The sequence below is a fragment of the Vulpes lagopus genome, chromosome 14 (assembly GCF_018345385.1).
Source record: "Vulpes lagopus strain Blue_001 chromosome 14, ASM1834538v1, whole genome shotgun sequence".
Lineage (NCBI taxonomy): Eukaryota > Metazoa > Chordata > Mammalia > Carnivora > Canidae > Vulpes > Vulpes lagopus.
The window spans coordinates 5,278,120-5,306,020 of NC_054837.1; the positions used below are offsets into that span (position 1 = coordinate 5,278,120).

Sequence of the window (27,901 nt, forward strand, 5' to 3'; positions counted from 1 at the left end):
ATTTATTCGAGAAACAGATAGAGAGGCAGAGACACAGGCAGAGGGAGAAGCGGGTTCCATGCAGGGAGCCCGACGTGGGACTTGATCCAGGGTCTCCAGGATCAGGCCCTGGGCTGAAGGCAGCACTAAACCGCTGAGCCACCGGGCTGCCCCTAAAAGTAATTTAAATGAAGAAGAAGGAATTTGTTCAGAAATGTTGCCAGCGTCCTGTTTTTTGTTTTTGTTTTGTTTTTTTCCAATAGCAAAACAAGTAAGTGGACAAAATAAGTAGCTGAACTGCCCAGGAGCATTAAAAACGAATACTTCTGGTATAGGGTTATGGTAAAAGACTAGATAATCACTAAAAACTGAAGACCTGACGTTGATGGGTAACACAGACTATCTTTCGTTACTGAAACACTAAGCGAATAAAGGCAAGAAGACAATCGCATCCGTATTCTGATTGGAACCAGGTAAAAAAGTATTTTAAAAAGTAGACCAGAAGGAAATACAGATTAAGCACTGCGGTCATTCAAAATATTTGATTAATCGCAATGTGAATAACTCGGTAAAGAAATGAGGGATTTCCACCTGCTTTTATCTAATATTATAGTGGCACACGTCACGTTTGCCACGTGTTGCAGTTGAGATGGTGACAGACATCAGGCTGCTTCCGGCCTCCAGGACTGCATTTTCACCTTTTTTGCTCCCCCCGCCCCCCGCATTGGACACGAACCCCGCGTTGTGCAGTTTCTGCGGCAATCCTACAGAGTAGTGGTTCGCACACGTGGGCCCGGCTATCTCGGAATAAACCGTCATCTGTGAATAACGAGCATGAATATTTATAAGTCACAATGTATAGTTTCAGAGGAGCCTCTACGTAAGTCTTAAAGTAAATGTACTCGCATGTGAAGGGCTTCATTCACTCCTGCTGTCCCCCGAGACACACAGGAGGCTGGCTCCCTCGTTTCCTCCAGGCTCCTGCTCAAGGGTCATCAGTGGACACCACTCAGATCACTTTATATAAAATAGTGACACCCCCCCTACCACCATCAATACTCATATGATATGTTTAAATGGGTTTTTTCTTCCTTTTTCTGCTAGATGGTAAACTCCATGAGGGGTGGGAATTTATCCCCATTACCCAGTGCTACGCCGCCGAGGCCTGGAATCGTACTTGGCACTCAGCATACTAATAGAAACTAACATTCATGTGGCACTTACTATGTGCCAGGCATGATTTTAGATGCTTACATTCAATGACCTCACATTCCTAATAGCCCTATAACCATTTTCATCTCATATATGAAGACCCTAGCGCACGCGGAAGTTAAGGAATCTGTCCAGTATACTGTGTTGGACCAACTCTAAGAGGGCCCTCAATTATCAAGCCCTCCTGTTCTACACGCCTTGTTTAAGCTCCTCCTTTTGGGTGTGAGGAGGACCTACCTACTGTTTCTAACCAAATAGTGTGGGGTAACAGGTGATGGGGTGATGATGTTACCTAATGTCTTGACTTCTATCTTGCTAGCAGAGTCTCTACTGACTCTCTTCCCTCTTGACTTTGGAGATGGTGGTCACCATATGGAGCATCCCATATGGCCAGAACTTGAGAGTGACTCAAGCCCACACTCATGGAGCTGCTGAGTGAGATCTTCAGGCTAACGGTCTGAAACTGAATCCTGCCAGTAATTACGAGAACTTCTTTGGAAGCAGATCCTTCCCCAGTTGAGCCTCAGATGAGACTCCCACCCCGGCCAACCCTCATCATTGCCTCCTTGTGAAAGACCCAGCTATGCTGTTCCCAGATTCCTGACCCAGAGAAACCATGACATAACTGACGTGTTGCTTCAAGATGCTAACTTTGTGGTATTTGTCAGACCCAACAGATGACTAATGTAGTCACAGTAAGTTTTTTTAGAAAAGATTCAAACATAGGCACTCTGGAATCTATATGTTTAACCACTACACAATATTGCCTTCAATAAATATTTCTGGGATGAATAGATGGATGGATAGATGGATGGACATGATGGTACCTTATAGAGTCAAAGGCCAATACATGCACATATTTAGAGACTAAAATAGTGTCGATCCCCAAACCCATCAGGAACATTATAAGCAAAGAAAAATATCAGCTACTCTGTGTCATGAACATAATTACAAAAATCCTAAATAAGATACTAGCAAAAGAAATCTGATGACTCATAAAAACATAGTAACATCATGGCTGGGTTGGGTTCATTCCAGGAATGAAAGATTGGTTTGTCAACTAAAAATCAATAAATGTAAACCACCACATTTACAAAAGAAGGAGAAAAAAATCATATGATTATCTCAGTGGATACAGAAGAGGCATTTGATGAAATTATACCTCCATTCATGATTTTTCAAAATCCTCTTGGCAGATTTGAAATAGGACAAAAATCTATCCCCATTTGTGATTCTTATAAAAGCCTCTTGGCAAAGTGGGAACAGAAGAGTGTCTATACAGAACTATGGGAAATATTACACTGAATGATGAGTTTTGAAGGTTTCGCCTGATTTGGGGAAGGAAACAAGGCCGTCCGCTAACCTTACTTCACTCGCCATTAGCAAAGTCCTGGCCAGCGTCAAAGTAAGAAAAATATGAGTTCTAAGGAGGTGAAGAATAAAAATTCTCATTATTTGCAGTTGACTTGATTGTGTCTATATATGTAGAAAACCTTAAAGAATTTGCATAGGAGCCATTAGGTTTCTATGTACAGAGTCCAGAACTCAACTGCACTTTGATATATTAACAACGAGCAGTTAGGAAAGGGGATTTAAAATTCTATTTAGAAAAGCTCAACACACATCAAACGCAGGAATTAAATGTAATGTAAGATGGGCAAGACTGCTATTCAAAAAAAAAGGTAAACCTTATCCTGATTTCAATCACGGCCCCCATCACTAGTAATCCGCCAGCAATCCTATTAGGGATGTGACACAGGCCATCACCCCCATGACATGAAATAATAAAACATATGCTCAGTTCTCCATACATCCTCAATATTTTTAGCACACATGCACACGAGTATCGCAAACTGTGGGATTGCCTTTTCTCCCATTCCCTCCAGTGGTGGTGTGTGCTGGTTGCCTAGGAAACTGGGCCGGCAGGCAGGGGACGGGGCTGGTCAGGCTGTCCCTCGGAGCTAGGCAGAGATTTCAGCCGTGGTTTGACTTGCGGCCCTTCCGAGGGCCACCCGCACGGCTGCGCTTGGCAGCAGCCGCTCCCCTCCAGGGGTGAGAGGAGTCCCTCTGGTGTCCCTGTCGGGGCAGCAGGAGAGGGACAAAGGGCAGGATGATGGGAGCTGGGGAGCCAGGATCCAGGGGGGCTCAGGTAGGGCAGGTGGAGAGCCGCCCGGGGCAGGAGGGATGTGGCCCAAGAGCTAGGGAAGTTAGCCGCCCTGAAGCTGCGGATGCGAGGGCCCTGGAAGGAGCTGGGGAGCAGGGCGCTGGGGTGCAGGAGCTGCACCACTGCTGCGTGCATGTTGCTTTCAGCACTAAAGCAGGCACTCGTTCTCTAGCACCCTCTTGCTCTCCTCTTCCCTCCCTCCCTCTGCTCTCTCTCTCCCTCTCTCTGTCTCCCGCTCACCCACTCCAAGAGCCACAGACACACAGGGACACACACTTGCTCCCCTCGTTTTTTTACAACAGACGGGGTGGGGCGGTGGTGAGATAACTTTCCTGAGCTCACCTACCCACTGGCAGCGCAGTTGGGAGTGAGCCTCCGTCAAAACCCGAGAAAGGCCCTAAGGGGCTCCCCATGCAGGGCAAGGTGGGGGGAGTCAGGCCCCCCATGAGTGTGAGGCAAACACCTGGGCTGGAAACAAAACAACATTAACAACAAAAATTAAAGGGACCCCTGACTGGCTCAGTGGTTGAGCATTGCCTTTGGCTCAGGGCGTGACCCTGGAGTCCCGGGATCAAGTACCACAGTGGCCTCCCTGCATGGAGCCTGCTTCTCCCTCTGCCTGTGTCTCTGCCTCTCTCATGAATGAATAAATATTTTTTTAAAACTTAAAAAAAAGACAATATGAAAAAAAATAAACCTTATGTAAAATAGTTCCATAGTCATCTTTATATGGCTACATGGGGACATTGTAAGGTTTTGGGTGTGTGGGATTAAATAAAATCTATCACTGAAATCATTTTACCTGATTGTTTTTATTTATTTTTGTAATGTGGCTACTGGAAAAATTAGAACGGGATCCACAGGCTCACATTGTTTCTATTGGCTGCAGAGCACGGGAAGAGGAACTCTGGGACTGGCTGCAGCTTGGACTTCAGCTTGTCCCCTCCTTACACACATGCACAACCTCCCATTCCTGAATTACTCTCATTATTAGTGTTTTATCCAAGCCTCCTTAGGAACAGGCACTCAGGGCTCTCCTCCTGCTAGGAAGAGAGGAAAAGAAGAAAAAAAGAAAGAAAGAAAAGGCAGTTCTAGTGCAAATTGAACTAAAAATAGTTTAACCAAACTCCTTTGCAAGAAATAAGGATGGATTCATTCAGCATCCAGAGAGTGTTTACATCTTAAAGGATGAAGGTATCTGTGGGGAAGACAGCAAGAACCAAGGCTTTGCAAGAAAAATCAGTTTCCAAAGCCTTTACCCTTCCAGAAGGAGGCTGCAAGCAGGGAGCTCCCGTCACGAGCTCACAGGGAGAGCATCCTCCGCGGGCACCTGGCGACTCGCTCTTGCTTTGCCATATCATGTCCCAGCCCCCGTGACCTTGATATTTTCACACGGGGGCACCAACAAATTCCTCACCTCATCACGGAAATGACAGCCAGCGGGAGGTGGCCACCCCTCCCAGGCTGGCAGCCCGACCCAGCTTGCAGGAGTGAAGTCCCAGACCAACACCTGACTGGGGCTCAGGGGGTGCCACTCTGGGCGTGCGTCACCATGACTGTGTCTAGCGTGCAGGCTGCTCCCTCTGACGTCCAGCAAGCCCGGGACGGGGTGCACAGGGGTTCGTGTGGTCTGAAAGTTGCCTGCCAACACTGACTAGGGTCTCCCCCCACGGAACAGAGGTGCCGGGAGTCCTCGAAGCCACTCAGAGCATAGAGAGGAGCCACCAGCCACGCAGCATGGTCATGAGCAAACCCACTGGGGAGGCAATCAAGAGACCTGGAGGCCAGGCCTGCTCTATGAGTAGGAAGCTGTGCAAGCCTGGGCAGCCCCCAGCCCTCTTACACCTGGCGTCTCCTCCATCAGATGCAGACCTTCTAAATGGGTGGCTCTCAGCTTCCCGTCCCCGCGCGTGGGTGATAGGAGAGGCTCCCACTGGGGACAGTAAATCACTGTTAATGCAAAAAAATAAAATAAAATAAAACATAAAATAAAATATTAAAATAAAATAAAATAAACTATAAAATTAAATAATAAAATTAAATTTAAAATAAAATAAAAATAAAATCTGCTAGCACCTCCTATCTTACAGCAGGCACTGGCCATGCAACAGGTGACAGAGATTTCCATCAGAGGAGGCACAAGCCCAAGGTCTCAAAATCTCCAGATATTTGAGAGCTTGGACTTCCTCACGTTCAGAGTCAGAGAGACTATCTGGTGTCTAAGACTCTGGTGTTAGGTGGACCAAGGAAATCGCTACAGTTGAGCAGACTCAACTATTCTGTGACCCAGGTCCCTCCTCGTCTTTTTGCTGTCACTTCTCCAGGCATGACACCCCAGGCCCCGGACACCTGCTCTCCACCGAGTGTTGATCTGAGCAAATCACCGGATGCTCGGCTCCGGCAAAGAGAAATCTGGTAGGCCGGTTCAGTCTACAGTTTTTCAAATGGGTAAAAAGCTGGTTTCGATCAGATAATATTCTGGGACATTTTGTCTTCTCCCCAAAGACTCCTTGCCCTCCAGTGGCCCCTGAACTCGGTCCACTAGAAAGAAAACAGTAGTCAATACTCAAAGTCATAAATGCCTCATTCTATTTTAAAGATGCTGGGTGTCCCCCAAGTCAGTCTGTACCTTCACAGAAGTTCGGCAAGCATGTTCTGGACACTTTTTCTCTGCAAGGTTTTGGAAAAATGCAAGGCCAAGACACGGGAAGCGCTGAAAGATACAGGTGCCACGAGATCAGAAGGGCCTACACGACCAGAAATGTGGAATTCATATTTATCCCCTGTAGCTCCATCCACGGCAAGCTCTTCCGTACCAGGTGCGTGGGGATGAAAAGGTCACCAGAAGCTACACAATTTCCTCTATTCTTCACAGGGTCCTTTATAAGGAAGGAGCACAGAAGTGTCATATGTTTCCTTGGTGAAAAAGTCAGACCTGAAGACTGAGTGCTCTTCAGAAAAAAATATGAACCTAAGATAGCCAGGCAAGGGGTGTGCAAGGAGGTGTCTCATGTACCATTTACACGGTAAAGGTAACGGAGTTTTCCGCTAGCTGGGAATATCGGAGAAGACTACGCTGTTCCCAGGAAGTGGTATCTGGCCTGGTCTCTGGAACATGTAGGACTTGGAAGACGGAGATGCCAAGGGAGACTATTCCATAGAAGGAGAGCAAAACGCGATCATCAGGAAGAGAAGGGGGGCTCGCGGAGAGGTCTGTGCATTGGCCAAGGGCTCCCAAACCACAGACACTGAAGATTCATGAAAAAATGGAATCTTTGCGCCCCCCTCCACCCCATGTCAACTAAGAGGCCTGATTTTCTGATAAAGGTGATACATTTTCTGATTAGAAGAAGGCCAATCCACCGCCAGACCAACGCTGCCTCGGCAGCCACTGTGCTGAGGTCTAGGTCACGGCAGAGAGCACTCCCTGATCGGCTTTGCACAGCCACGCAGCAATCAGAAAACCAAGGACGTTAGACAGGATCAAAGGTATGGAAGTAAGGGGACCGGACAAACACAAAGGGGGAAATGAATGCTCTCGATCACTAGGGAGGCTCTCGTGAGTTCCCCGGGGTCTGGCTGTCGAGTGTAGACAAAAAGGCCGGAGCACTGTGGGCAAGACTCCCCTGTGGCCCCACGTGTTCCCCTCCACGTCTCCTCAAAAGAGAACAAAGGGACAAAAGTACCATTTTTGGCTATTCACCTCGCTTTCAGTGGATTCACCCAGTTGCCCAACGCACCTGCTCACTTCTTCTAGAATTCTGATGTTTTTCGTTTGAAGCCTTTTTTACGGGTGGAAGAGGTAAGATTTCCCAAGCTCACTGAATACGCATAGCAGAACTAAGTTACAGCCCTGTGATGTTGGGAGCCTTGGAGCTGACAATATGGTTGGGTTTTTTATTTTTTATTTTTTTCATTTTGTTTTGTTTTTTTTTTAGCTCTTCTGACAAAATGACGGAAAAGACTCTAAGTCACTACAGGGAGGATAAACCTAGTGAAAGAAATCAGTAATCCCACCCTGGTTTTCTTACATGATGAATTAATGAATTTTAAATTCACCATCCAATTGCTCGGATGTGGGCTACTGAATAGAGGAACAGCCCAGAACCTGAGGCACCTGGATTATAACACTTTGTGTAGTCACTGGTTTTTGAGGGTTTTTTTTTTTTTTGAGTTTTTGTTGTATTTTTGTGTGTGTGTATTTTGTTTCATTTGTTTTGTTTTTGGTAGATCTGGGTAAGGGTCTTCACCTCTCTGAACTACAAGGCTTAGGTGTACCTGGGAAGCTGACTCAGTTGAGTGTCTCTGGCTGACTCTCGGTTTCGGCTCAGGCCACGATCTCAAGGTTGTGGGATCAACACCCACATCAGGCTCTGCGTTCAGTGGGGAATCTGCTTGAGATTCTCCCTCTCCCTTTACCCCTCCCTGCTGATGCTCTAAGATGACTAAATTTTAAAAAATCTTTAAAAAAAATAAATGACACGGCCTAGAAAAACAAGGGGAAATAACCTCTCATTTCCTCTTACAATAATGAGAGATTTGATTCAGAATCGAAAACTAACCTAAGACATTTTGGAGAAAGCTTTCATCCACATGCTAGAGAAATGGTGCTTCGTGACCCTGTTTAATGATGGAGGGTCAAGACTCCTAGGAATGTATAACGTAAGTACATGCAATTTTAAATAGTAAGTACTATTTAAGTAAGGAAGTAAGGAATGTATAACGTAAGTACATACATTTTTAAATAGTATGTGTCCTGGTTCTATGAAGCTGAAAACCAGGAAGTACCTCCTATTTGTTTATACAGATTCCCGTGTTTTATTTTTTATTTATTTTATTTATTTTTTTTGGAGAGGGGGAAGATTTTACTTACTTATTTGAGAGAGAGAAAGATTACAAGAGAGAGCATGAGCAGAGAGAAGAGAGAGGGAAGCAGACTCCCCAGGGGAACAGGGAGCCCAATGTGGGGCTCGATCCCAGGACCCTGAAATCATGACCTGAGCCGAAGGCAGACTCTTAAGGGACTGAGCCACCCAGGAACCCTGATTCCCGTGTTTTAATTTAGCAAAGAGACAGCATCTGGATTTAACTGTATTTATAGATTGGTGCTTTATCGGCTGTACTAATCCGTGGAGAAGAGCAGATAGGTGCAAGCTTGGCAGGCTGTAGAGATGCTGTCTCCACAAAGAACAGGCTCATGAGGTAGCTCCAAAGTTTTAAAGATAGTCTTGACATATGCGTTCTTTCCTGGGGACCAAACTCATCATAGACCATGATTATAGAGTGCTGTTTAAAATCCAAATGGATTTAAAGAGGAACGAGGGGCTTACTGCATATCCATGTCTCGGTGGCTGCAAACACAAAGGCATCCACGTCCTATTAGGAAAAACTGGAAGGCCAAGAATTTTCCAAAAGAACTGCCAGGTGTCCCATTGGTGCATGTCAGGCTGACACTGAGCTTGCTTCAGCACTACAGCACCCCAGCAATTACAGCCGAGAAACAAAATGAGAAAAAGTGAAAGACTTCAAAGAGGTGACAGAAAGGAAAAAAAATTTACCTTGCACAAAAGCAACTGTAATAACTGGAACCAAAGAATATAAAACTATCTTTTCCCTTCAATATAAATGAGGCCATCTGCCAAGATCCAGAGCTTGAGTGACAGAAACATTTTTAAACAAAGACTCGGTGGGGGGTGGGGGGTGGGGAGGGGAAGTTTTCTGATTTAGTCTCTTTTATACAACAGTTTTTTGATATAGTGATGGAGAAGGGAAGGTAGAGAGTGTAAAGCCATATGGTTGGAAATAGGATTCCCTGGGAACAAGGTGACCCTAGGAGAGAGAAGACAGGAATATCTTAACGATCCTCCAACTTGATTGTACACAATCTGAACCACCAGGGATTGCAGCCAAACTGCAAATTCTAATGAACCAAGTTGGGGATTGGGCTCAAATCCTGCTGTTCAAACGAGCTCCCCGATGATCCCAATGCTCCGTCCTCCCAGCGCACTTGATTAGAAAGAAGCAAGAACAATGAAAGCGATCGGAATCGTCAGCCCTAATAAATTAATCCAATTACAGGGTTTGAATGGCAGGACTTCTCCATCGTGGAGATAGGTCCATCAGGCAACCTGATTTGGGAGCCCCAAATGCTAAGATTATCAGGCTGATTTCCCTTGATCTGGTTGCATGCTCTCTGAACTGCCTTCTGATTATAATTTGATTTCTAGTGCAGGATTTCCTCTGGAGAGAACGGCGCCGTGCTAGTCAACTCAACTCCTGCGGGCGGAGGGGTGGTGTGGAAAGAACGTGGCTTTGAGTCAGAGAGAATAGGGTTTGTTTGATATGTTGATGATAATAATGAGTAGAAACGACGCATCAAGGGTCATGATGAGGACACTGGGGGCCCCAGATATTGAACTGTGTGCTCATGACGGGCCAGGCACCATGCTTACTGCTGTCCACACTGGAATGATCTTCCCTGTTGATACCATCCTCCGTGTATTACAGATGCGGACCCCGAAGGCTGCGATGCCAGTAGGGGTCGGTTCAAGACCAAAGCCCACTGCTGTCAGACTCCAAGTTTATGTGCTCGGCCAACACACACATCCCGCTATGTAAAGAACCTTCCATTATAATGGTCACTAACGTAAGCACTCAGTAAGTGGTAACTACTCTATGTTCTAATTTTTATATGCGGCTTATACATGGGATTATATTTGAGTCTTCTGTGCATTTGGTTGGCATGACTCAGACTCCATAAGCCCTATCAACTCTAATAACATTGATTTCTTGAATCTGTAAAGCTGAAGGACTAAACTCCTAATCATGGTAAATCCACCCTGGGGAGTTTACCTGAGCAGCTACTTAAAAAAATTTTTAAAAAATCAACTTGGGTAAGTGAAACATTTCTCAGACATCTGAACCAAAGAATTATTCCCTTCTTTTCTATGTACAGGCTTTTCCTCAAAACTTCTTCATATATATCTACCCATTTTGTGTTTCACTGGGTATTTTGTCTTATAACACAGGCTTTTCTTATTTAAAAAAATTTAAGTCTTTCCCCTTTTTAATTTCATCACAGCTCAGGTAATAATCTGATTTCTAAAGCACACAACCAGTATGCGGATGAACGTCATGAAGAGTCTGTATTGCCGATGGCATCAAACTCACAGTAGGTGTTAGAAATGGTCAAACATACACTACAAACAGGCAAAGATAACGTGTCATGAGCGTCAATGCCCATGGCCTCTTAGGATGTCAAGTCTTTCAAGGATAACACGTGCAAAACCCAGATATTTGGGAAATCACAGACCAGGAGGGACTGAAGGGTTTCTCCCATTCGCCCAACTACACCCCCCCATCCTGACACAGCAGGCAGGACGAAGGGACGGCCAGTCATAAAGGCGAAGCACAGAGTGGACACTCCGTGTTGAGTCAACAGAACAGATGACAGAGAAAACACCTGACAGTAAGATTCAGTGTGGATGGTGTTTGTCCCTCAGCCGTCGAACCCAAAACCGAAGTGACTTTAATCTAACTCTTGTACCGAGGAGGCAGGAGCATGTCCTGCCAGTTACCCAACAGCCCAGGGACAGGGGTCAATGTTTTCCTGTCATTCTTCAAATCCAATGCATCTTTTTGACTTCGCATGTCCTAAGAGATCCTCTTCTCAAATTTCCACTTGTACAGAACATGGTTATTTATTGTGATTATTCTTTATTTAGTGTGCACATCCTCACATGCTGGAGAAATAAAGAACTTTTCCAGTAAAGTGGCTTGCTTTTGTTTATTGCCAAAAAGAGAGAGAGAGAGAGAGAGAGAATAAATAAATAAGCCCTTATATTGATGTGATTGGGGCAGAGGAGGGCAGAGAGCTCCACATGGGACTGACTAATGGGAACCACAAGGTTCACAGGCCTTGACCTTTCCTTTTTTTTTTTTTTTGACCTTTCCTAAAGCAGTTTGGCGGGGCAGAGCCATGGTAGAAAGAGCCATGACTCCTCCCGCTGTCACCCTTAAGCCTCCCAACAGTAGGACAAGAGCACATGTTTCTGATAATGAACTGAATTCATAAAGAGCAGCTGTAGCTAACCACCACCAAGATAAAACGAAACTGAAGTCAGGAAGATCCCTGGGTTGCTTCCCGGTATCATCCGACACCTCTGCTCAATTCTACCTACTTCGCGACCCCCTTCTTGTTCCTTTTCATATCTGTACTCTTCCCTTTCAATACACTTGATTTCCTCCGGTGAAGACATGAGACCAGCTGGCAGCCACATCCTCGTGACACCGATATCTACCCATGTGACTCTTGATAGATTCCATGAGGAATGAGAAGGGTGAATTTTGGAAGCAGTAAATATTGACAGGGGCAGGCGATCCGGAAGGGGGGGCATGCATATCAATAGAGATTTTCCAAAAAAAAAAAAAAAGATTTTTAGTCAATCTCCTCCTGACTCTGGGCACCAGAAACATTTCTCACCAGAACTTTAGCCCCCTCTGGAAGACCTTATATATTTAGACCTGTGTTGCTAACATCCCTCATAAACACTGGATGATTGTGTGCAATTCGGATGTGGAGGTCTCACAAAACAGAGTCATCTGGGCTCCACGTGGCAAGTTGTGAATCAGAATCTTAAAGGTTGAGGGCAGAGTATCTGTATTTTGAAAAGACACCGTAGATAATTCTGGAAAGCAAGTAGGGCCCAGACCTAGTGTTGGTTTTCTCCACGGCATCCTTGCTCTATTCTATCACTATCCAAAGCTTGGTCTTAGAAGAAGATTCATCTAAATGTTTGAAAAGAAGCCAAGAGGGATCCCTGGGTGGCGCAGTGGTTTGGCGCTTGCCTTTGGCCCAGGGCGCGATCCTGGAGACCCGGGATCGAATCCCACATCAGGCTCCCGGTGCATGGAGCCTGCTTCTCCCTCTGCCTATGTCTCTGCCTCTCTCTCTCTCTCTCTCTCTGTGACTATCATAAATAAATAAAAAATTAAAAAAAAAAAATTTTTTTTTTAGAAAAGAAGCCAAGATAGATACACAAGGTGGGTCGTGTTTTTCCCCAAAACAGACACACACACTTACGCATGCAAAAAATCTTCGCTATTTTTCACATCACTCTGTTTCTTGAGTACCTCGTCCACCGTGCCGCTGCCTGCCAACCACAGGCCACATGTCCGCTATCTGAATCCACACTGACGTAGGCACTGCATTTACTATGTTTTATTTTTGTGTTCGTCTTTAAAAATGACTTTGGCTTACAGAAACACAAAAGAAACCATATGAACTCATGACACTTGTTAAAATAGGACAGAGGATTTTTACTAATAGTCACAGTTTCAGGAAAAAAAAAAAACAGCTTACAAATTCTTACTAGGCAAAGCTAGAAATCGAATACTATAGCTTAAATAGACCGATTAGAATGAATGACACCAGATGAAAAGTGAGCTTCCAAAGCAAGTGTTAAAGATCGAACGTTAGTAATAATACGCAGATTTCAACTTGTACTTTTCGTTTATGGGGTGACGTATGTTAGCAATTCTGCATTTAAAAAGCCAATGGTGGCCAATATGTGTAATGTGGCATTTCGAAAGCAGCTGTGTGATCATTATCATGCATCAGATGGACGGTTAGACTAGATAACCCATCGCCATTTCTAACTCAGAGGTCCTAAGTAAGAAAAACACCTTAAATTTCTCACCATGGAACTGAGGCCTTTCAACTTCATGAGCAAAGTTTCAGTACATCTCACTAGTAATGGATTGTGTGACCCAGACCATGACTCAGACGCTGGGAGCGATTCTGGGTCAGGGTTTTGCTCATTTGCGTTGGGAAGGGTTTTTTATTTCATGGGTGTGGGCCCGTTAAAGTGCGCCTGGTGAAGAGCAAAAGCAGAGCAAAGCAACCATGACCAGGTGGGTACAACAATGGTGTCCATCTGTTGGACACGCTTGAGGAGGTAATATACGTAAAGCCCTTACAGCAGGTCCCAGCTGCTGGCAAACTTATGACACTTTTTGAGAGTCCTTCTTTTTTGATATACACACCCCAAAAAACCTGAGTCACACTTCCAGCAATAAAACACCCCAGAATTACATTTATTTATTACCTGAAAAGAATATTTCTCTGTCATTGGGTGCCCAGAGTGCTAACAAATGCCCTCAAATATAGGCATGTTTTTCCTTCCTTCCTTTACCCACTACTTCTACTGAGCGATAACCTAGTCTTCACCAGTCTCTTAGGGGGAAAAGTACCCAGCTGGGGTGGCTGGTTCCTTTGCTAGCCCGTGGTGTTAACAACCTAGCAGATTGGCTTGCCCAGAGAAGAGCTTACCTCTCTTCCCATGGCTTATCTTAAAATGTGTACCTCCTGAGCCCCAGCATGTGGAGGACCCAACAATCTACTGCCCCAAGAAACAACTAAGTGCACGTGGGGTCAATGGTGTCTTTCTTGGAATATGAACCTCAATACCTATAGGAAGCCCAGAGGACTACAGCTCTGTCCTGGGACGGGATACTTCTGTACCCTGCAGGGCACTTTCTACTTTGGAAATGATCCCTTATCCATTTCTACACTCCACCCTCTCCCTAATCTCGCAGCTCTGGCAACCTCCAATGGAAAGGTGTGTACACTGAAAATCAGAGAATTTAAACCTTTTGCCCTGGGGGCAACTGAGTTTCCAAGCAGCAGAATTAGAACCTGAGACCAGGAATTCTGCTCTGAGGACAATGTTCTCCTTATATCAGCTGACTTCATTTAAAAAATGACTGCTATTGAACATCCGATCCCATATGCTGGAGGCTGATCCCATATGCTGGAAACCCTATACGTACAAGTACACCTGTGTGATCTGTGTGGGGTCACAAACACAGGAGGGAGACAAAATCAGAATCTGGTTTCTGTTTCGCAGGCCTGATGCTACCTCATGTTATTACATTGAATTCCTACATTTCAGGTGCCAGCAGGTAGATTTGTGGATTCCTTAACATCTCCTCGAGCTCCTTGGGCTCCCATAGCTCAAATTTATAAAAAGCAGTGGGTTGGGTTTTTTTGGCTTGTTTTTGTTTTTTTTTTGTAAGTGGTAACCATCTAATTAGCTGTTAAAAACTACCATGACTCTCAACTAACATCTTCTTTCCAATTATAAGTTGGTAGTTTTTCCATCTGGATACCCCAGAAACTCCTAAGCAACTGTCTCTAGACTTACAAATGCCCTTCTTACTCACTAGGGAGAAGCAGGAGTCCAAACGGCAGCAATTTCCCTCTATTTTAGAAATTCTGGACTAGCTCTCTGGCCCAGAGTTTAACACCACTCTTTCATACATTCATTTAAGAGGTAAATCTATGAATTATTTTGCAAGCGGCGACATGATTAATTACGAAAGGGAAATCCTCACCCTAACACTGAAACAGCCACAATGGCAGAAAGCAAGCACTGCCTTTTTTTCTGATACTCTGTTGGCAAGTGTCATGCTCAGCAGTTTCCAGCACTGAAAAAAAAAAAAAGAAAAAAAAAAAAAACAATCAAATACGGCCTACTTTTCCTTTGAATAAATCTGATTCCAATAAAACTAAAAGAGTTAATGATCATAGTTCTTTAATGTGTATCAGAAGGGTGCACTAAGCGACACGCTGACCAGGTGACCTCACACAGCATGGTGGTTCTTGGTACCTCCGGGCTCTTGGTACCTCCTAACCTTCAGAGAAAGCCATGCACTCCAGTGGGATTGGAAAAAGTGGCTGCAGATGTATAACCGTCAACTCTTATTATTTTTTTTTTTAAAGTAGGCTCCATACCCAGAGTGGAACCCAATGTGGGGCTTGAACTCACAACCCTGGGATTAATATCTGAGCTGAGATCAAGAGCCAGAGGTTTAACCATCTGTGCCACCCAAGTGCCCCAAATCTTATTAATTCTAAGGCTATTTTGAATTAGACTTTTAATTTAAAAAATTAGATTGTGTGTTATTTTCACTGGAACAGAGTTAGACTGTGAAGGATTTTACGTGGGGAAATACAGGCTTAAAATAATGGCATATGTACTAATTCCAAATGAATCCTTTAGTCATGTTTTTAAAAAAGGTACAGCCCTAATGTTTCAGAGACCACAAATAGAGTAAGTATCCTGGCTGCTTTCCAACATCAAGTGGAATTTTAAGCGATATCTATGTAAATTTACAGACACTTCAACAAATCTAAATTAAACTTCTGAAACCCAAGTCACACCTTCACATACAGGAAAAACCTTTGAAATGCCCCCATAAATAATATTTTGTTTCTAAAGCAGGATGAAAGTTTCACAATAAAAGCAAATTTGCTTCTCCAAGCTGGTCCTAGACAATATGTGTAAGAACTGTATGTACTAGAGCATTATGAGAACACAATGGAAAGCCCATGTCCACAGTGAACAAGAATCCATGATGGTTATTTCAAAGTAGTGCACTTAGGCTTCAGAGGCCAGAGCGAATTTCAGCTCTTTCATCCAGGTCACCTTCAACGCACCCCCAAGGAATGATCTCTTCTATGGGTTCACACAGACTTCCAGTTTGGGCCTGCCCAAATGCCCAGTCATGCTTCTCCCTGCCGTGCCCAATTCTACAAGAATTTGTAATTCTACAAGAACTACAGAGACCACAAGCTCTCTGAAGGCGGGAGTCGTATCTCATTTATGACTTCCGTCTTCAGAGGGATAGTTTTCGGCCTCTACTTTGCCGGTGGGGGTAGAATGTCTATTCCAAAGCCAGCAGCACCAACATATATCCCAGGCCACCTACTGTCGTGACACGTGGCATCGACATTCCTTCTGAGAGCATCAGCCCTTGACTCTGAAGAGATGTGCCTAAGTCTCCTCCTATCAGCAACCCACCTGCAACCTAAGTGGAGACCTGAGGTTGCCCCAATCAATAGATGATAGCAGAAGTCACAGCATGAATCTTGTGATACTAGGTCATAAAAAGCATAAAAGGCATTGCCTTGGTCTCTTGGATTATTCTCTGTATAAGACATCTCTATGGGAAGAGACAAGATCCCGTTGGCCAACAGCACCAATCTGCCACAAGAGCGAGCTGCCTGGAAATGGGTCACCCAGACTCCCTCTATCTTTCAGAAAACTGGTACCCCTGCCAACACCTTGCTATAATCCCACAATCCCCCAGCTGAGCCCTTTACAAATTCCAGACCCAAAAAGAAACCAAGAAAAGTAACAAGTTAATACTGCTGTTTAAACCACTAAGTTGGGGGATAATTTGTTAGGAAGCAGTGCGTAATCAATACAGCAGGGTAAGTCTTTAAAGAATAAAATCTAAGAATCTGTAACATATAAAATAAATTTACTGAACACTACTAGAAACCATAGAGCATTTACCAACGATGCCTTGTAGAGCGCATGGGTTCCATTTTCTTTCTAAATATTCGTGATGGGGGATCCCTGGGTGGCGCAACGGTTTGGCGCCTGCCTTTGGCCCAGGGCGCGATCCTGGAGACCCAGGATCGAATCCCACATCAGGCTCCCGGTGCATGGAGCCTGCTTCTTCCTCAGCCTGTGTCTCTGCCTCTCTCTCTCTCTCTCTGTGACTATCATAAATAAATTTAAAAAAAAAAAAAAGAATGTTTAAAAATAAATAAATAAATAAATAAATAAATAAATAAATAAATAAATATTCGTGATGAAATTAGAAGTTCTAAGAGTTTCGAAAGTTTCATTTTGCAGTCCTTCGAGTTAATTGACACTCAGAATGCTGTGTCTTGAAGCCCCTGTGTGTCAGAGGAGAGGTTATGTGGGGAAATATTTTCCTCTTTCAAACTGCAGCAAAAGGATAGGAAAAGACAGGGGATCTTAGGCACCACAGGACATGACCACTGACGTCTATTTCTGGCATAAAACAAGCCATATAAGGCTTTATGTTTCATTCTTGTCAACACCAAGCTTTTGAAGGGTGGACAAGGAGGTTTTTATTCATGAAGCAACCATCAAGCCTTTACACGTGAAAGTCAATGGGTTCCCCCCACTGAATGTCTGCTGCTGACACTGGGCTTTGCCAGTTGTCTCCGGAAACAGCGTGCCATCATTTCAGTGGGTGTCCCGTGCTTGTGGGCTTGAGTTACCAACGAGGAGAGACGAGGGAAGCTGCTTCCTTCACGGGGAAGTCAGGCAGGGTTAAGTCAATCAATAATAAACTTCCTTGGCCATGGATCTGCATCACAGAATCTGTTTCAACTCCAAGGGTTTAGATTCCTTCAACGATCTCCAGAAGAAGTCTGCTACATCTTACAAATCTGCTTGCCTACCTGGCGTGACTCAAAGATCTCCGTCATCTCACACCCCCAGCCTGCCATCTGCTACGCGTAGACAGGTCCATTATATTCCTTGCTAAGTGCCGTTCTAATAGAGCAGACTATTCCAGTCCAGCAAATATTTATCTAGTTCCTGCCATTCCCAGGCACGTGTACTACCACCCTGGACACCATAATTATGAGAACAGTGTCTTCCTTTAACAGCCATTTATGGAAAGTGTACCATATGCCTTGTGCTATAGCACCATAACGACCAAGAATAAGGGCTCTTGACTTCGAGGAACTTAGAACCTAACGGGGAAGACACATGTGTTCACAGAAGGCCCCCACTAAGCAACGGGACAACCCTGGAGTCGCTTCTTGGCTCAGCTGGCTACAGATGGAGGTTAGAAAGAGCAAAGGCAGGTGACTCAGGGGAGAAGGACAGCTAACCACGTTCCTTAGGGTCATAGTGAAGAGCCAAAGAGAGACATATGCATGGCACAGGGAAGTGGACTGGAGGAGAAGTGGCAGGGATGGGTCAACAGAAAAGACTAGAGATGGCACCCGAGTCGCCTGACAGAAATCAGTCATAGGAGAGGCCGAGGAGAGGGAGTAGGTGATGGGGAGACATTGGGGGAAGGGCAGAGGGAAACACAGACACATGAAAACATAGCATGTGTTCACACAGAATATTCAGAAACCCATGAAGGGTTTAGGGCCAAGAGCTCGACCCAATAGGTGCCTCTGCTTACACACAGCCTTTCGTGGGCAGATGAGTGTAACGCGGACAGGCCTTGAGTATGGAAGGCAAGGCTGACTTTCTACCTAGGACCTCATAGATTTTTCTCCCCGAGCACGGACTGCATACACAATGGTCTGACACAGAAGAGTGACATTGCAAACTCCCCCTGAAGAAGGAGGAGGAGGAGGAGAATCATGATTACTCCTGCAGTACTTCCAGTAATGGTTCTGGTTCACCTACATTCTCTTACTAGAATCCCTTCTTCTCCTTTGCAATGATCCTTATCACCAACACAGTAGCGATGCTTTAAAATAAAACTCTGGAGGTGTGCAGTGTGCAGCTTCTGCCTGAGAAGCTGAATTCCATCATGGGAGGGGAAAAAAGTGTTATTGTCATAACGAATACAGGAATAAAAAAAATGTACAGGTTTAGCAGGATCTGTCTATATAAAGAAGCACTAACATTAGCAGCGCTGGAGCTTGGGTTCTTCCCACCCTGTTCCCTACAGAAAGAATCTTCGGTTCTCTCGCTGTGAAAACACGGGTGTCAAGAAAATCCCATTCACAACATGAATGTGATGGTGGCATCTGCGCTGACGTCAACTACTCTCACAGGGAATATTCACACAGACGACACCATCCGAGGCCGGCCACCCACATTAGTGGAACCATAGGCAATTTTGTCTGCATCTTACAACTAATTGGATAACCTTAAAAAAAAATTCAGGACCCAGTTTTATTTTCCCAAATTCCACGAGACGGTATTACCAGGAAAAAAAAAAAATCTGAATTAGGGAGGGCCTGTCCAACAGGCCATGTCACCAGGCTGGTTACATCTTCACTGAGCCTATTAGTTTTCTTTTCAAAAACGGGGAAAAGTGACAACAAAAGCTCTTCTCTGATTAATGTTCCAGCACCGATTTAATTTTGGTATCCAGGAGAAGCAGCACAGTGTGGTGGAGAAAGAACAGCAGAATACAAAGGAAATTTCTATTAAGAACCTATAGAATAATTTTGACAGGTCACCATATAGGTGATGCTACTTTCCTTTCTGCAAAGTCTGAAAAATTATCCTTTAGGAACGTTCCAAGGAATTAAAACAACAACGACACTACAAATCGCTTTACAATTGCAGGGAACTCTTTTAAAGAATGTAAACGAAGCTAAAAGATTGAGATATTCTGGAATTTATATTACGTGCCTGCAAAATAGAAATAATAATAGTGATAACGGAAGCCGAGCGCTCCCCAGGTGCTAGAAGCGCGCTAAGCCCTGTGTGTGTGCAGTCTTTCGTTTCACAGTTAAGCAATCCCCTGGGGGCAGCAACCTATTCGTAGATGAGAAAATTAACATTTAGTTGCATCAAACATCTATCAAAACTCATATGGTTCAGAAGTGGGGGAGTCAGACCTCAGGTGCACGTGTCTGGGGACTGTCACGCCACCCGTGGGTCCTCGCCAGTCCTGCCCAGAGGGATGGCTGCTTGGTCTTCCCGCATCTGAGCCCGGACAGCCTGGGACACAGCCCCCTCGTCTGTCTTCTGACACCTCTGATCCAAACAGACGAGTCCCAGCTGTGGTTCATTCACCCCCCACCTGCCACCCAGACCGTCCATTCATTTTGAAATACGGGATAACTCGGCCTTCTCTTACGAAACACAGGCCCGCTGCCTCCGTGTTTCATGTTATTATGGCCTGGGAACAGCAGCTCTGGTCAGATTTATCCATGGGTTAGGGAGTGGCTCTCCAAGACCCGCATGTGAGCAAGTGAGAGAGAGAGAGAGCATCACATGACATGGGAATTTGGTGGGACATCCGTCCTCGGAACCAGGGTGTTGCACAGACTCCCGGCCGATAGCCTCCGGCGACCTGTCCACTTGGCACCAAGCATCGTTTGCTTGTAGTCGTGGACGTCAGACAGGGTATTTCTGAGCCTCAGTTCACTGATGAGAAGAAATGTGGAGATGAGGGGGCATTTCACATCTCACCCAGGTTACCAGAGATAGAGCCCCCACCCGCATGGGTATATGTGCCCATGGGCTCCTCGCTTGGTCCCCTCATCATCTGTTTCGGTGACTTGGGACAGGGAGCGGCCTTGTCATCACGCCTGTCTGCCCTGGCGACACAGTCCATGTAGAGCCGGCTGGGGCCCGTGGGCGTCTCACCACTAGGCTCACATCCGGGCTCAGGCTCCACTGCACACCTTGGCCAGGCCTTCCGTCGCCCTGACCCTCTGCTCCTGCACCTCTACCATCCTGACCACGAGCACGCCTCCCAGGGTGAACTCAGGTAGTGAGCTCAGCACAGCGGCTGGCACAGAGGTGCCCAGGAATGATGGGCAGTGTTTAGTAGAGGAGCCCGAGGCCTGACCTCTGCGTCTCCTTGGCACCAGGGTGCGTATGTTCCTTGGCGTCATAATCATCTGTGTGCGTCTTGCCTCTGCAACGGAAAGGAAGCTCATCTAGGGCAGGAGCTCCCTCATCTCTACTATCATCCAGCCAGTTTCACAGGTCCTTGAATTTCCTCGCACATCCCTGGGCATCCCTAGAGAGGATGCGTATCCAGCTGAAATGTGTGTATCTACGTAGACATGCACACACACACAGAATGACAACTTGACGTAGACACTTGCGTATTTTCTCTCTTAAAATACTACAATTTCTGAAAAATAAAATAAAATAAAATACTACATTTTCTGATTTGTGTCTTAACCTATAACCTGTGTTTTCACAGTACCATCGGAGATGATGATAGCAGAAGGGCTCTAAACTCTCACCTAGACAACGGGCCAGTGGACATATTCCTATTTCGTTGCATAGAAGAAACACAGATCTCTAGTCTCCCGCACAAATGCACAAACGTGTACCCTTCTGGGGCGGGCAGGAGAAATTGCCAGTGCCCGGGGTAAGATGTGCTACGTCAGCCAGGTTCTTTCACACTTTCACTTACCTCGACCCTGGCAGAACACAGAGATGATCCCTGTGAAGTGCTGGGCACCAGGCTTGGCTAATGGTAAAAGATTAATTATCACCGTCTCTTTATGGGGTCAAATAAAATGCTGCCAAGGGAGCTGTTTAATACCCTTCTAGCTCAGGATTTCACCCGCTACCAGTGAGTAGATTTTCACTAGCCCCAACCCGTACAGTATGGGGGAAAAAGACCGTGAGTAAAGAGCTCAGAAACCCCTACACAAATCAAGGAAATTCAAATGTTGTGACAGGCCAGTCACACTGAGAGATGGATGCAATACACTTCACTCGGCCTTTCCTGCTGATGGGACCTGTCAGAAAAAGCAGCGACGGTGGGTGTGAGTGTGTGAGACCCACATTCGGATGAGGGATGAGGCCACGGTCAGGTCCTGCCTGCACTCCTTTGGGGTGTTCCTCCAGGTCAGGAGCAGGAGTATCATCTTCTGAGACACAAAGTCTTACTTCTTCAGTAAACAGTAAAATATCACCGGGTGGGATCGCTAGCAGATTTGTGGTAGGTTTTCAGGCAGGATTCATTCTCCCAGGAGAGGGTAAGAGAAACATTTCTTAGGCACTTACCCAGAGGTATTGATTACTAACATGGTGCCTTAAGATATAGCAACAAAAACAATAAAAATCAATTCTTTGAAAGTTAACTCTTATATAGGAAGATTGTACAATTAATCTGTTGCACATCTTAAGATGCCCTTCCACCAAAGTGCTCGTAACAGACACAAGAATGAGCCCACAGGCCAGGTAGGGGCCGTAGGGTGTGCAGGATGCAGGTACGCAGAGAATGTGGTGCATGGCCTGAAGTAGCCTTTGGTGTAAAATTTCTTTTTGGACATTTTTCATTACAACATGATAGACTTGGTAAATTTTAAATGGAGATTTAGAAGGATTTTCTCTTAAATTACTTGGGTATTTTTCCCCCATACACTTTTGACATTGGTATGTTTGCAAAATATACCAAATCTGGCCACTAGATTTTTATATCTCCTGTTTGCACCACTGAGGAATTGCTGGAGAAAACGTCTACCTCATTTGAGAAGTACAGTTTAAATAATTATAAAGTATATCCTTAATCTTACCAAATGATTCAGGTGTAGGCCCCGAGACACACATCAACAGGTTCAACGAGAAGTCCATAAAATGAGTAAGAAAGTTTCTTTGAAAATCAAGGACAAACTATCACATTTTCCTTGAAAATGGAATTATTTTTCTCCAAGGGGAGTATTATTTGGCTGGTCACGAAACTACCATCTTCCTGTCAAGCAATTCGTTCACAAGGTCCAAGGGTTCGTGAAAGTACACAGTCTCCAGCACTGGCATCAGGAATGCCTACTCCTCGTTAGGGAGGGCACGGGAGATGTTCTCCACCACCACTTTCCACAGTGCCTCCCCTCTCCTGGGCTCCCTCACTGTTGGAAGAACCCCAATTTTATTCACATATTCACTTTTCTCCGACGTGATACGAGCCAAGATGTCCCACTCAGTTCCTAGAGTGTATACTCATTACTCGAAGAGAATTAGCAGGTTGACGCTCCTCTGGTGACATTTCCTGTTCCAAAAGTGGCTCTTTCTACCTCTTTCCCAAATAGGGAAGCACGCGGCCTCCATGGCCATTGGCAATCATGTTGTGGCCACAAGAATAAGGAGACTTAGGAGAATGGTGATAATACTAAGGCAGAGTGGCAAAGATGGAAGGAACCTGAGTAGTTGGCAAACTACCATTGATGTCTTTTTTTTTTTTTTTTTTTTTGAGAGGGAGAGAGAGTGAGACCAAGGGACACAGAGAGAGAATCTTGAGCAGGATCCCTGCTGAACCCAATACAAGGCTTGATCCCGTGACCTGAACCAATATTAAGACTTGGACACTTAACCCAATGAGCCATCCTGGGCCTTCTTGTTAAGCTCCTGATTGTACCAAGCCGTGAAGCCTACTCTGTGTCTGGAAAGTACATCTTGTTACTGAGGAAGTGTGTTAGTTTCAGTTCCAAGTATCTCACTGCTTCATTAGAGATTACACAAGGTTTATAGAACCTGCATTCAATTTAAGACAGGAGAGGGAGGATAGATAGATGTTGGTGAGGTTGCATCCTACTTTCAATGCCCTATCCTGACATTTCATGATAATTGGAAAGCATCACCAAACACCAAATATGCTTTACATTTGTCAAATGCAGGACAGGTGTACTCCTGTAGAAAGTATCGTATTGATAGCTAGAAAAGTGATTGCTTATTAGTATTATTTCTTCATAATAAACAGTGGCATTAGGTATCTCTTAAATAATTTTGCCTTTGATTCTGAGTACCCCAAAATATGAAGATTAGTAATTGATAATTATGCTATAAGATTAGTGATTATCAGAAGTCACACAAAACAATTGTCTGATTTTACTTAGTTTGCTGCATTCTCTCAAAATTTCATGTAAATATACCCGCTAGCTGTCTACAATCTCAATTTATTTTTTAAGAAGTGGGAATAGCAACAATCTCTTATCAATACCATTAGAAATCAATACCATTTAATGCTAGCATTAAAATTATTAAACATGTATCATACATTTTGTTCCTAAAAGACATTATATAAAACATAACCAGAGACTGATCAAAAAATGAGCTACATAGATTCATGTAGTTACTTCAAAGTCTATATCCTGATATATATATATATATATATATATATATATATATATATATATATATTTTATTTATTTATTTATTTTTTTGCTGAACCCAATTCCATGCTGATCTAAAGTCTAAAATCAAGGACCGGAGAACAGAATTCCACAATGATCACCAAATAAATGTCTTGGAAGTCAGCCTCCCTCTGTCAGATTTAATTTAGACAGAACAGAAAGCATGTACGAAAAAGTGACAGCTCTTGGAAACATCCCACTCAAAGCAAGCTAACAGTGATGAAATGATCAAGGACCAGTTGACAACACCAACTGGTCTTCCATAGAACAAGGGAAGCTAAATAGGGTGGAGAATTAAAAACCTGAAATCGTTACCTAGTACACGAATGTGACCTGTACCTGTGACGACAGCCACAGGAATCCTCATCACTCTTTCCAGCCGAAATCAAGGCCAAGACCCAGAAGCCAATTGTTGATCCTCCATGATCCGACAGGCTCCCAAGTCATCCTGAGCATGGCTTTTGTCACTCTGTACAGAAAGAGTTTACTTGCCTGTTGTTCTCATTGGCTCACAGCCCTAAGACGAGGAACTGTCTTTCATCTTTGTGACTGTGGTGTGGAGTAGACTTTGGCAAAAAGTACATACTCAATAAACAAATGAAAGGAAAGAACTAATAAAAAGTAAAGATTGCACAGAGTCACTAAAGCTCTTATCAAGGGTAAGGCTATTTCTCTTCCTTGCCTGTTTCTCTACTGTTTGCTTTTTTCCAAATGAGATTAACTCTGGATTTTCACTCTGGCTTCCCAGGGCTCCTGGGTAACCACAAAGGTGATTACAGTCTGCTCAATACTTCAAAAAGCCTATCAGAAGCTACATATTTACTTTCAATTAAATATCCCGTTGCTGACTATATATCCTGTGGCTTTGCTCTAGGCTAGGATTATATCAACTGAGCATAGTAACACTCCACTCATGCCACTCAGAAGTCCTGATTAACAGCTATCTACGCATGATTAAGAAAAAATAGACAACTGGTCATTACCCAGAAAATAGTTTTTTTGGCAATAATATTTCAAAATACGGGGTCCATGTAGCAGAAGAAGATAATAAAAATCATCTCCATCGATAAAAATACTTGAAAGCCCTAGAGTATTCACGAAGTCAGCAACGAGTTTGCTATATATAAGAAACTGTACAGAATAGGATAATTTAGTATTCCTTTTATTTGAAAACTTTATATTCAGAGATTTCACATATCTTAAAGCTTTCTGTCTTGGACCTAGCACTCATGTCTTTACTCTCTGGTTATTATATTCCACCAATAACTGCTAATTCTTATTGTTTCTTGAAGTCCCCAAAAGGAACCACTGGAGAAGTAAACTAATGAGCACACCTATTAGTGTGTAAAAAACTATTAAAATAAAAAAATAGTCTTCTTATTTGTGTATATACACTTATAAGCAAACAGAAGAAATCCCAGTGTTCTTGTGCATAAATTTGGTAGACCAATTAGTATGAAATGCAATTTGCACTAATTCACTGGGGGCAAAGGGAGAATGAAATTATCTTGACTTGCTAATTCAGCTTTTATAGTAAATTGCTCATATGGAGGATTTTTCCCAGTGGTACTCCCTTCTCATAGGGAGTACAGACAGACAGTCTAGGCAGTAACATCATGAACTTTCTCTTCAAATTCCATTTTATAGTATATTTCAAAGATAGTGGGGAAAAAAATGAGGACAGTTTGTCCCTACATCACTCATCACTCATCAGCAAATAATAAAAAGAGAGCTCCACCTTCCTGGTATGACATCATCACTGTGGTTACCCTGTAAATTACTGTTCACAGGCTTTTAACCCCAATTGGCTATGCTAAGAATCACCACCTATGCAGAGCATTTGAGATTTGGGGAGATTTACATTGTGCGTGGGTTTCCTAATATTCTAGTCTTGAATGTGTCCAAAGGGTAGAAACAGTCAAAGGAAAGAGCAGTTGACTTTACGATATACAAATTCGTTGCCAGCATTCATTAACTAGACCTCTTTTAGTATCAAAAAGCTTTTTACCAGCTGATTCCCTATGAGTTGCTAGGTATGGTGGAAGGAATAATCAGCTACTTAAGAGGAACACTTTACTGGTGGTAGAAAGACTTGGTCTTCATTTTGGCTCCATTGTACCTGGCCGAGTGACGAAGAAAGACACAACCCTGTTTTGTTTAATTAACCGACAAATAATGGCATTGCCTATCGAGTGCAACCTTATACTCAAAGATGCTAGGTAGGAGTTAACAGGCACTGCGTACAGGCTTCGTTGATTTCTGTGAAGTTATTGCATGTGAAAAAGTAGGTGAAAATAACTCGTAAACTATGCATTTTTCTCAAAATAGGAGATATTATTGTCCATTTTCAAGCAAATATGCAGGTCAAGATAGCTCCTGAAGTAAGTGTGATGCATTACTGAATGTGCTTTAACACCAAGCAGTTATATAAAACAAAAATGGTAGAAAAATTGATGCCCGTTTTTCACAGATATCCGAGTTAGGTTACTGACTTCATATATATACATCAGGCAGGCAAAGCCACAGAGAGCCTGCCACGCTCAGAGCCCTGATTCTAACAGAAATGCTGTGTGCAGGTGACATTACAGGTGACAGGCCGCATAAGAGCATCTGGTCCAACAGTAGCCCATGTATACGAGGCGACAGGGATAATTTCCTCTCCTTAGAGCCTGGAACTGGAGATAATGGTGAATCAAGTCAGGTGATCACGGGGACAGAAGAAGGAAAGATATCCCCGAAGAATACAGACAACATGAGTAACAGACCTTGTTTCAGAAACAAGATCTAATGTTGACAAAATTAAGGAGGTCACAGGGAAGATGGTGTTGCAGTGAATTCTGGGTGAATGTTGAATCCATAAACTAGCTCAGACTCTTTGCAGCCCTGTTAGAGAGTGCGTTCTCTTTTTCCTATTGGGGTTCCAGTTTGGGATCTTGTGCAGTTACAGCCAGAGGGTCATGTTTATGGTCACAAGAGTTCTCATGGACAATCCCCTCCCAACTTTGAATCAAAGGACTTAACTTACTGCAACCCAAAGGAATCCAATGCAGATGAGCACCCACACGATAGACTTGGGATGCTAAATTTATGTAACCTAAAGCTGTCTTGCGTTAGGACAAAAAGCAATTAAGTATGCTTGTTTTTTTTTTCTCCTCCCCCCCCCATCATATTCTGATTCTCTGACTTTAGTACCTGTTGTATTATTTGCGATCTCTGCTAACCTATTGTAAAGAATATAAATAAAATCTCTTTATGGTGATAGCAGAGTACAAAAGTGAGTAGGAGGGAACCAGGCCGATATATGATACTGTAAAATTTAAGAGAGCAAAAAACTCAAATCAAATGTGATGAGTCAGACTTTGATGAAGATTTAGGAGACAGCCCAGGAACTTCAAATTGGCCAACGAACAAGTTTCTGATCCCTTTCTCTAATGCTTTATTTCACTTAGTCATGTTTCTTCAAGTTTTAATTCTGCATCTTATAGAGAGTTTGGTCACCTCTTGTCCTTTTCACGGTGTTTCTCTTTCTAATGAGGTGGAAAAGATTGAACAATTTTTCTTAAATCTCTTAAAATCTTTCTCCGTAGGATTTTTTTTTTCTAATTCTAAAACAAGAATCCCCCTGTAAACTGGGTTGGACACAACTAGCCCTCTTGTGCACAACCATAAAGAAATAGCTCCCATTTCCTGTTGCCTGTCCCACATAGAAACGCTAGGAGTCCTAGCCTTACTCCAGGATGAGACGCAGTACTACCGCCAGGCTGGGATTTAAGATTGAAAGAGGAAGGGCCTCTATCTAGACTGCAAACCTGTCACCCTCATCCCCACCTTCTCCCTAGGTTCTTGCACCTGCTCCTCCCTTC

At 44.0% G+C, this 27,901-nt stretch overlaps 1 protein-coding gene across 2 annotated transcripts in view; it reads right to left on the reverse strand.

Annotated features, from left to right (window-relative positions):
• Positions 1–27,901, reverse strand: part of PRKG1 (protein kinase cGMP-dependent 1) — a 1,197,769-nt gene that overhangs the window by 849,371 nt on the left and 320,497 nt on the right. The window lies entirely within an intron of this gene.